This window comes from Oryza sativa, chromosome 12 (assembly GCF_034140825.1).
Source record: "Oryza sativa Japonica Group chromosome 12, ASM3414082v1".
NCBI lineage: Eukaryota > Viridiplantae > Streptophyta > Magnoliopsida > Poales > Poaceae > Oryza > Oryza sativa.
The window spans coordinates 22,221,613-22,231,834 of record NC_089046.1 but is presented as its reverse complement, the minus strand read 5'-3'; the positions used below and the strand labels follow the sequence as shown (position 1 = coordinate 22,231,834).

At 44.0% G+C, this 10,222-nt stretch overlaps 1 long non-coding RNA gene across 1 annotated transcript; it reads left to right on the top strand.

The window, feature by feature from the left end:
* Positions 1-7,012: 7,012 nt before the first annotated feature.
* On the top strand, positions 7,013-7,410 carry LOC136354719 (uncharacterized). The gene is made up of 3 exons (XR_010738415.1): positions 7,013-7,099; positions 7,184-7,267; positions 7,365-7,410. It is a non-coding gene; the product is annotated as an uncharacterized lncRNA (long non-coding RNA).
* Positions 7,411-10,222: the final 2,812 nt, after the last annotated feature.

Below are 10,222 nucleotides of genomic sequence, written 5' to 3'. Positions count from 1 at the left end.
AAATATATCTCCCTTGTTGAAAACTTCACAACTATTATTCAACAATATATCACACTTCGGAAAATCACTAAAGAATGCTCTACACCACGTATTTGGTGGGATTTCTTCTAGGTACTCATGTGCTTGCACGTTTAAAGCTTTCATTTTCTCCATGTTTTTGTTCCACTCAATTACATTGCTTGATCTTGCAATTGCCCAGAGTTGATTCTTCAAGGTTTCCCCCTTATATAACACATGGAAATTCTGGTAGAGGTGTCTCACACAAAACCGGTGTTCAGCATCATTGAACACATCCCCAACAGCCGGTATCAATCCCTACAAATGAATAGGATTTCACTGATTACATGAATGTAAAAATTAAATCATGTATGACATAGAGTATATGAGATAATACATGCATATTCTCACCTTTTGCCTATCAGTCATGATTGTATATGGAGTTGTGTTAACTATATGTAAATCATCCTTTAGGGTCTGAAGAAACCATGTCCATGTGCTCCTTGATTCCACTTCCACTACAGCCATGGCAATAGGGAAAATGCAATCATTTGGATCAATTCCAACAGCTGTGAGCAAATGTCCCCCAAACTTTGTCTTGATGTGGCAACCATCTAAGCAAATTAGTGGCTTACAACCGATTTTGAATCCTCTCTTGCAAGCATCTAATGATACATATAGTGTATTGAATCGTCCATTTGACAAGTTCAAGAAAAAACAGCTCCCTGGGTTAGACCTTCTCAACTCAGCAGCGTAGTCCCATAATTGATTGTATTGAGCTATCTCATCCCCATATATCTTCTTGAGTGCTATTCTTCTAGCTCTAGCAAGCTTACTTCTAGATGGTGTCAGGTTAAAGTCTTTTTGCACTGTTCTTGCAAAATTCCTTATAGTCATCTTATCATCTGCCCTAAAAGTTTCCACATACTTGTTAGCAATATAGTTGGCAGTGAATGTCTTTAGCTCCCACTTCTTGTTGCATCTGTGTTCGCCGATATAAGTCTTGATCATGAAACATTTTGATCGGCTATCATGTGAAGCATTTAACTTCCATAGGCAGGTTTCATCACAATGAGCCCTTATTCTATCTTTGTCATTATAAGGCATCTTGATAGCCACTCTGTTCTTGACACTGTATTCATTTATAGCATCCCTTAGTGCTTCCACTGCTGGGAATACCATGCCAACAAAGAACTATGGATTTATCATGTCCTCAGGCATGAAACTCTTGAATTTTAGTTGCGCCTCTTCATCATTACTAGAAGTATCACAAGGATCCAAACCTTCCTCACTAGATAGATGTCATTTTTCATCTTCCTCACCAGCACTTGACAATTGTTTGCCCTTTGGTGAAACTAGCTTATCAACGACATCCTTGTCCACCCACTTCTCAAACAAATCATCATCACCTTTATCTATTTCATAATCACTGTCAGTAAACTCAGCACCCTCATCATCATTATCACTTATATTGTCAACTTGGTAGTCCTCTGAAATGTGAGCCTTTCTAAAGTTGATATTTGCATTTAACTCATGTTTTCCGAGTGAATCCATCTCAGCAAATTCGGTGATGACATTATTATGAACATACAACCTTAGGGTCCTGAATCGAGGTGCCAAAGCAGCCATACTATTTGTGTGCACGTCAGCCTTCACCCTTCTTAGCCCATTAGCTAATCCCCTCCCAGGAAGTAACCAGAAAACTTTTAAATCATCTACCTCTGCATGTCCAAGTTGTTTCAATATATCTTCAATCTAGAGCATTGACCATGCATCTACCTCACATCCATCAAAGTAATCCAAATTGCCACTAATATAGCCCCTGTCAGAACCTTCACCTTGAAAGAAACCACCATGCATAATCTCTAAAGAGAACAAGCCATCCTTTGGACCTAAATACATAACGTGATTTACAAATGTGGCACTTTTACTGATCGTGTTTGTTTCAAAACAACAAGTTATGGAACAAATAAATCGATTCAAGAACAAAGATATCGATCTTAAGAGAAACTCACTGTACTCTGGAGGTGGACTGCCTGCAATGTGAATGTGCGGCGCCATGGCTCACAACGTGTGCTCCTTTGTTGAGATCGCCTCCTGCATATGAGTCACAGAATGCCTCTATGATCTGGTGTGTATTGCCTCTCCGGCAAGGATGCAAATCACGCCTCCTGCGAACGTGCCATGCGCTGAATTCAGGATTTGTTTTGCGTATGGTATGAGTTAGTTGAATTCGGGATTTGTTTATTGCGTATGGTATGAGTCAGTTTTTTTTAGGGATTGGTATATATGAGTCAGATTTAATCATAATGCATAGGGGGTTTCCTGCATATATCCAAATGCAATTTTTTCAATCCTACATGGCATGCCATGTGTACAAAGTATGCTTGCGTGGATAGTTAGATGGGTAAATGACTCACTTACCTCACATTAGTGACTCCAAATATGCATTTTAAAAGTAGAGTGACCTATATGACACACTTAAACAAGTTTAATGACCCTCCATGCATTTTACTCTTGTGGAAATATTCTCGTGTGTTGCTATGTGAAAAAAATGTGTGTACTTAGACTGATGACACGTTAAAATTGTGGCACATAAAAAATTTACTATATGAAAGCTGACAATATATCTTAATGATGAAATTTAATGTTATTATTTTTTTAGGGAATATTATTTTGAATTTATAAATTACATTTAAGATCAAATATATCGGTTAAATTAAAACCTCCCCCTGACTTGCGCTCCCACAGCGATTTGGATAGGCGTGGCTGCGTGCGGTTCTATCCACGTCGCCCTCGGCCTCTCCAGGCGCGTTATTTCCCACCTCTCTTTTTGCCTTCTGTTTTCCCGCGCGTTTTCCGCCCGTACATCCTCTCGCGCCTCGCGCTGCGCTGTGTGTCGAGATGTCCACCGTGTATTGCAAGGAGCCCGGTTATTATGGGTTTGCACGCTTCGTTGGTGGCTGTCTATGGACCATCGGTGACTGCAGTGTGGGCCCTCTCAGTTTTGGTCCACAAGGTTTGTTGCATTGTGTTTGCTTTGCTGGTACAGCTAGGTTGGACAACCATCACGCATGTACAGGATATGGGCATCGTCCTCTGCTTGTTGGTGCATGGGCTGCCATAGGACCTCTTCCAATGACATGCGGGCCCTTGTCTCACTTTGTACTACTGTCTCCATGGACTGGGAGCATGTTTTTATTGCCTCGGTTTTTCAGTTTGGGAGGATGAAACTGCTCAGCATGGGATGTGTCTCACTGCCTACAGGTGATCGACACGTCATTGATGCACTGTGGCGAGAGCAGGCTTTGTACGTGCCCATACACCTAGCCCATATGAGCTACCATCGCTGCAAGGTGGGCCCATCGCGGTTGCTTGATCTGTGGTGCATGAGCCGGTTCTATAGCTCTAGCTAAAGTTTTACAGTCCCCGGTTGACATAAATGCGCTCGGTCTATGTGGGCTACTGTCACTGTAAGGTGGGGCTGGTGTTGCTTGCCCGCTCGATGGCTCATTGAGCCTATTCTTTGCCTGTGCATGCCACTTCCATCTCTCCTCCCTGATTTATTTCTCCTCGTGATATCTGTAGCGTGGTGATTTCTCTGCTGCTGTTCTATTCGAGGCGCCCGTGTAACACTCTGACAATTTGACCAACAAAAATTAAAACTCCAAAAACATGAGCCTTCAAAAACTTTTTTTTTAATAAATTACATCATGCCGATTTTGTTTGATGATTTTTTTTGGATTTTGATTTCGAAGTTCATAGATCACGAATAAAGAAGAATTAATTAGGAATAAATCCTAAAACTAGATTGGTTAAAGAAATAATTAGATTATAATCTAAAAATAAAGATTATGCGAAGATAGAAATAAATAAAATATTATCGCGGCCATATTCGTATCAATTAGATTTAAACGCGATGGAATAAGGATTAACTCTAATTAAGCCGTCGCGTCGCCTTGCGCCCCGTGCGCCGCGCGCCGTCGCCCGTCCCGTCGCCGCGTCGTCGTCCTGTCGCCGTCGCGTCGTCGTCCCGTCGCCGCGCGCCGCCCTCTCGCCGCCTCGCGCCCCACGCCCGCGCGCCGCTAACCCGTCGCGTCGCCGCCTCGCGCCCCGCGCCCTGCCGCGCCGCTCGCCCGTCGCGTCGCCGCCTCGCGCCCCGCGCCCGTGCGCCGCTCGCCCGTCGCGTCGCCGCCTCGCGCCTCGCGCTGCTGCCACGCCACGTCGTCGTCGCACCGCCGTCGCCGCCGCGCCGCCCGCCCGTCGCCATCACCGCCTGCCGCGCTGCGCGCCGCCCGTCGCGTCGCCATAAGGCTGCCCGCCCCTCTCCCGTGCCCTATAAAGCCCCGACCCCTCGTCTTCTCCACCCCACACCCATCTCCTCCATCTTTCCCCTCTCCCCCCCTTCTCCACGCGCCGCCGCCTTCAAGCCGCCGCGCCGTCGCCACGAAGCCGCCGTGCCACGCCGGGTGCCGCGCCAGGGCTTGCGCTGCCGTCGCCGTCGTTGCCGCCGACCGCCGCTGTCGGTAAGCCGCCGCCTTCCCCCCTTGTGTCCATCGCCGTCGCCGCCGGGTGGGCAAGAAGGCGAGAGAGAGGGAGGGGGAAAGGAGCCGGGAGGGAGAAAAGAGAGAGAAGAAGAAAGAAAGGAGAGGGAAAAGAAAGAAAAGAAAAGAGAAAAGAAAGAAAAGAAAAAAAAGGGAAAAGAAAAAGAAAGAAAAAGAAAATAAATAGGCATTTGAGTAAAATTTTAGAAGTTTAGAAAATTTAAAATAATTAGAATTTAATCGTAGATTAATTATAGTCGTAAAGTTGCGAAATTTAATTATATTTTGGTAGTCTCTATGAGTAATCAATTTGCGGTAGGAATTTGGATTTATTTAAGAACTAAATAAATGTGTTGAATTCTTAGGAATTTACTTAGGAGACACAAAAAAAAAATCTTAGGATGAGGAATAGTCCTATTTCGCGATAACATAGTTGATATAAAATTCGCCTCTAGCGCTCGCTTTTCGATTTGGTCTTTATTTGGATTTTATTTGAATTGTAATGGAATTCAAATCAATTCTTCGCACGTACTTGTAGAGCCCGAGGGAGTTGCGGATCCGAGCGAAGGTCAAGACCCACAGGACTACGCGCAAGGCAAGTCATCACTATTCTTTGAACATGTTGATCCCAATTGCGAAATTGTTTTGTTTACAAATAAAATTGCATGTAATGATGAATATCCTACTTGTAATTATGCCATGCCATGATTATTGTTTGTCCCTTATTCCTTCGTAACCATGTTTACGTATGAGTCCCTAGTCAATTATGACAATTGCTTAGAAATGCTATTCTAGAATCATGCATACTCATATTTATCAAATGCTATATGCTTGGGCAATTACCTTTGGGAAGGTAATTGAGATGCGGCATGTGGAGACATGAGCGCCACATTGCCATGATGTTAATGACATGATTTGTGAAAGGAGAAATAAAATTAAACAATTGTTTTCGACTGGGCGGACGGAGGATTTGGGTGGTATCTGGAAAAGGCTAGTACCGTCCCCGGTCAATTAAGGACCGAGCCATGAAGTTAAGCATGAAACGATCCCCGTACAACCGTACTTCTCGTATGGGTATAGACCTAGCGGATTAGATAGCCGAGCGGAGGCAGTATCCCTGTATAGATGGTTCACCCCTGAGTGAGGCAGGTGCGCTACGGTGGGACAGCCGTTGAGGTAGGGCCAAGAGGCGTGCCCTACATCGGTGTCGCCATTGGTAGGACTACCATGAGTGTGTGTGAGAGAGAACTTAACTTGAACCATAATTTAATATGTGTGTGAGACTTCTCTTTCCCGGGAGCGCCAGAACTCCTCTCACTGCTAGAAACATGGACGCCTAGAGTGCATGAGGATTTAAGTTCATGGAGCGGGTACTGCCAATGCGAGGTTATCGAAAAGCTTTGCCGTGACGCGTCTCATGTGTTGGGACGAGGCTCATGTGTTGGGCAGTCGCGGAGTGCGGGTAAAGTGTACATCCACTGCAGTGTGAGTAAACCAAATCTATTCGAATAGCCGTGCTCGCGGTTATTGAGCACTGGGACGTGTATTACACTTGGCTAGACTCTAAATTCTTAACTTGTGTGGGATGAGATATTGCATGATGAATTTTATGCTGATGGAGTCACTTCCTGAGAGGAGGGAAGGTGGACGTCCTCAGAAAACCATGACGACTCAATGGCGGGAAGCTATCCTTGGGATCATAATGGATGGTGGACAGAATCGTCGTTGTTTAATGTGAACACTGCTATTAAAACTTGATCAGTCTATGCTAGGTCTTAAGCTTGTGAAAAGATTTGCAAAACTTGCTTTGCGCAAAGGAACCTGAAGCCATTCCTTGAAATACCTCCATCATATGCATTGTTGTTGTGGTGGCTTGCTGAGTACGGTTGGTACTCACCCTTGCAAATATAAACTTAATCAGAGGCCGGAGATGAAGCTTCGGAGCATCCCTATGCCTATTACCAGGAGGGTGATGAAGACGATGGCGCTCAGTAGGTCTTAGTTACGGTCGTTGCCTGTGGCAATGGCGTGCTGCTGCCTAAACTCCACTGCCTTATCTATTTCTGCTTTTGGAATGTATTCCGGACCGCTCGGTCTGATGATCTAAGACTATGCCTGCGGGCTTATGATGTAATAATTCGCACTAGACTTTCGTGTATGTGCATTTGGTATTTCAGCTATGAACTCGTGTGTACCAGACTACTTGATCCAGGGAAATGGTACTGTTTACACGATTGATTCCTGTTATAAAAATGGGGGTCCACAGCCTGGGAACGTATCCCTGGAACGAATCCCCTCTTCACAGGAGAATAGTTCCTGTTCTCACAGGAGATAAATCCCCTTTCTGCAGGCTTTGTGCTTCACTTTGCCTTGAGATTTCGACAATGAGATGGTGCGCGCCTACACGCTTTGCCGCTGGTTGCTCTCTTCGATGGGTTGTGTTTTTGAGTGCTTGTGTTTTTGGTGGTTTTTTGATGTAGGGCATGGTGAAGTGGATGCGTCGGCTGCCGTCGTCCATGCCGTGATTACTGCTCCTTGCTTCTGCTTTTCCAAGATTGGTGAGTTTGTGCTGGAGCCCCATTGTTTCTTCCTTTAGATGCGGTGTATCTTAAAGGATTTTGTGTTCTTCCCTGTTCTCGCAGCTTGTCTGTTCCTTGTCAGTTTAGGAGGGATTTCACGACTCCGCTATTCCATTGTGCTTTGGTTGTTCTGGCCATTGACCCGAGGTTCGTTACCGGATTTACCTCCTTTTGAAGTATTTCTCTTGGGTTGGCCTGTACGTATATGTGTGCTAAATTGTTTCCTTCCTTTTTGAAATTAAAGCTCCCACCTCTTTGGACCAGCACCTGCATTATTGAAGGTCAAAGGTATAACCTTGATGCCCTGCATTACTGCCTTCCCTATGGTTTTTTGTACATTATTCTGCTTTTTGTTTGGTTTGTGTTTCTTATTGTGCTCTTGCTGTGATTTTGTTTGGTTTGTGTGTGTTCTTTTGGGGAAAAAATATATTGTCTGTATACGTGGCAGTATGCTTTGGGTATTTAGTATAGGATCTATAACATGGTCGTATATATAGTCAAAAGGGCTAACTTCCTTCTTTAATATCTGCACCAGAACACATAGCCATATCTCAGTCCCTTCTAGCCGTTACCCACATGCTGCCCTTATTGTGCTATTCCTCTCCTCTATATATCCTTACACCTTAGTTTCTCTTGCTCTATAGGTTCTTTCTAGCTTACCCTAGATCTTTTCACATTGGCAGTGCTGGGAGCAAGATGATTTCCATTGGAGTGTCGCATGTGTCTCTACTAAATGCGGCTGCCCAGCACTGCAGGATACCTATACTTTGCTACCTATGGGAGTTTGGTGAGGACGGTGCGTTATTGGCTGGTGTAGAAGTCGTTGTGCCATCCATGGCACATCCCAGTGAACTGGAGACCATCTTTTTCTGGGATGCTGCCACAGATCCACTTGGATCTGCACATGAGTTGGTTGCTCAGCAAGCATTGAGATGCCTATAACATCGATATGGTTTTGAGGTCCATGACTACAATTTTCGATCTATGTTGTCCTACAGGAGAATAGCACAATCTGCTGTCCAGGCTGCCTTATCTGCCTCTGCCTGTGTTGCTCGTTTTATTTCTTTGCATGGCCCATTGGTTCCATGCTGTGATGACATTGTTAGAGCATGTACCACGTTGTGCTTAAATTTCTTTGTAGAGGACAGAGAGCATATAGGCCATTTTCCACTCTAGGCTGCAAATGACCTGCGAATATTGTGTTTTTTTAGAGCCCTTGTTTGTGTGTGTGTATTTTATTTGTCCTATGCAGTACCCATGCAGTTCCCTTCAATAACCCTTTCACTGTACTTTATTTTAGTGTAATCCTATTTATTGTGCTCTACTATTGAGTTCTATCTTGTTACTGTGTAATATAGTAATGTGATGTTTACAATAATGCTTCCTTCTGTTGGTTACATAGGCATTTATGTGAATGTCTACCAGAGCTGTTGATAGAGTAGCTAGGGTTCGTGCAAGCCGTGAGAGACGTAATGCGTGCAATCAGTTACAAGAACCATGCCATGAGGATATGTCTGCCTCATCCAGTGGGTGCAAGAGATCGCGCACAATTATGGATTTTAATCCTTCTTTCACAGCCTTCAATAGACAAAGGCGACGCTTGCTGATATCCAATAGATGTTCTCTAGCTGCAGGCAGTAGCAACCTACGGGGTATATAAAATTCTAATGCCCTTTTCAATCATATTGTAATAATCAAGTCAATCCTAATTAATCTCTAACTTGCTGCAGCTGTTAATGGGTTGTCTAGAGGTAGTTCGGCGCAATCAGACAAGGATTACGTTGAGGCGTTGAAGGGTTCGTTCATGTTCAGTACACAGCCAATAGATTTAACTTTTTTCGATAGCTTTATGTTAGATACCATTCTCTGCATTGCAGCGTCCTACCCTGGAAGGTCGTATTATGGTGCACCAAACTATGAATGCCCCTACTGTGGTGCTATCTTTTGGTACCAGGAAGGGGTTAAAAGCGCTTCTGCTGTTACGAAAAGAAAAATTGTTTACAATCTATGCTGTAAAGGTGCGAAAATAGATTTGCCCAGGATACGTAACCCTCCAGAACCTCTTGCAACACTGCTAAATTTTAATGGTGATGCACGCTCAAAGAGATTTCTTAGACAAATACGATCTTACAATTCTATGTTTGCTTTCGCTTCCATGGGTGCAACTGTTGACAAGACAATTAACACTGGAAATGCACCTTATGTTTTTAAGATTAACAGCGTTGTCCACCACAAAATTGGTAGCCTCCTGCCCTCTCGTGGAAAACAGCCCAAGTTTGCTCAACTTTATATCTATGACCCAGAAAATGAAACAGAAAATCGAATGAACATATTTCAACATGATGATTCCACCGGTGAACGGGCTGACCCATCTATAGTTCGTGCTCTTTCTGATATGCTAGATTCTGAAAACATGCTTGTCCAAACCTTTCGTTATGCTAGAGAGCGTCTTGCTGAGCATGGAAACCAAACTTTAACACTGCGACTTATGGGGTGCAATGCAAAATCTGAGATACAATACAACCTACCAACTAGCAATGAAATAGCTGCCATTATAGTAGGTGATTACTCAGCATCAGAATATACTTTCGATGTACTTGTGCATGATAAGGATGTTGGGTTACGACGTGTTTCATCTATACACCCATCATACATGGCCTTACAGTACCCACTGCTTTTCCCATATGGTGAGCGAGGGTTCCATCTTGGTATACAGTACAATGACTATGACGGGACAGGAAGAAAATATGTTACTATGCTTGAGTTTCATCGTTTTTTTATGCACTATAGACTAAACGAACCAAATCCATATACATGTTATGGTCGTCTTAGTGATCAAATAGTTGTCGATGCTTTTTCAACGATTGAGGGAAGCAGATTGAAGTGGATAGCTGACCATCAGGCTGACCTTCGTTCAGAGTGTGTTCAAGGTATAGCTGATGCTATTGACCGAGGTTTAATCGATGCTGATAATGTAGGCAAGCGGGTTATACTTCCTGCTAGCTTTACTGGTGGTAGACGGTACATGGTAATGAACTATCAAGATGTGATGGCAATATGTCGTGTTTTCGGGTCTCCTGACTTATTTGTGACATTTACATG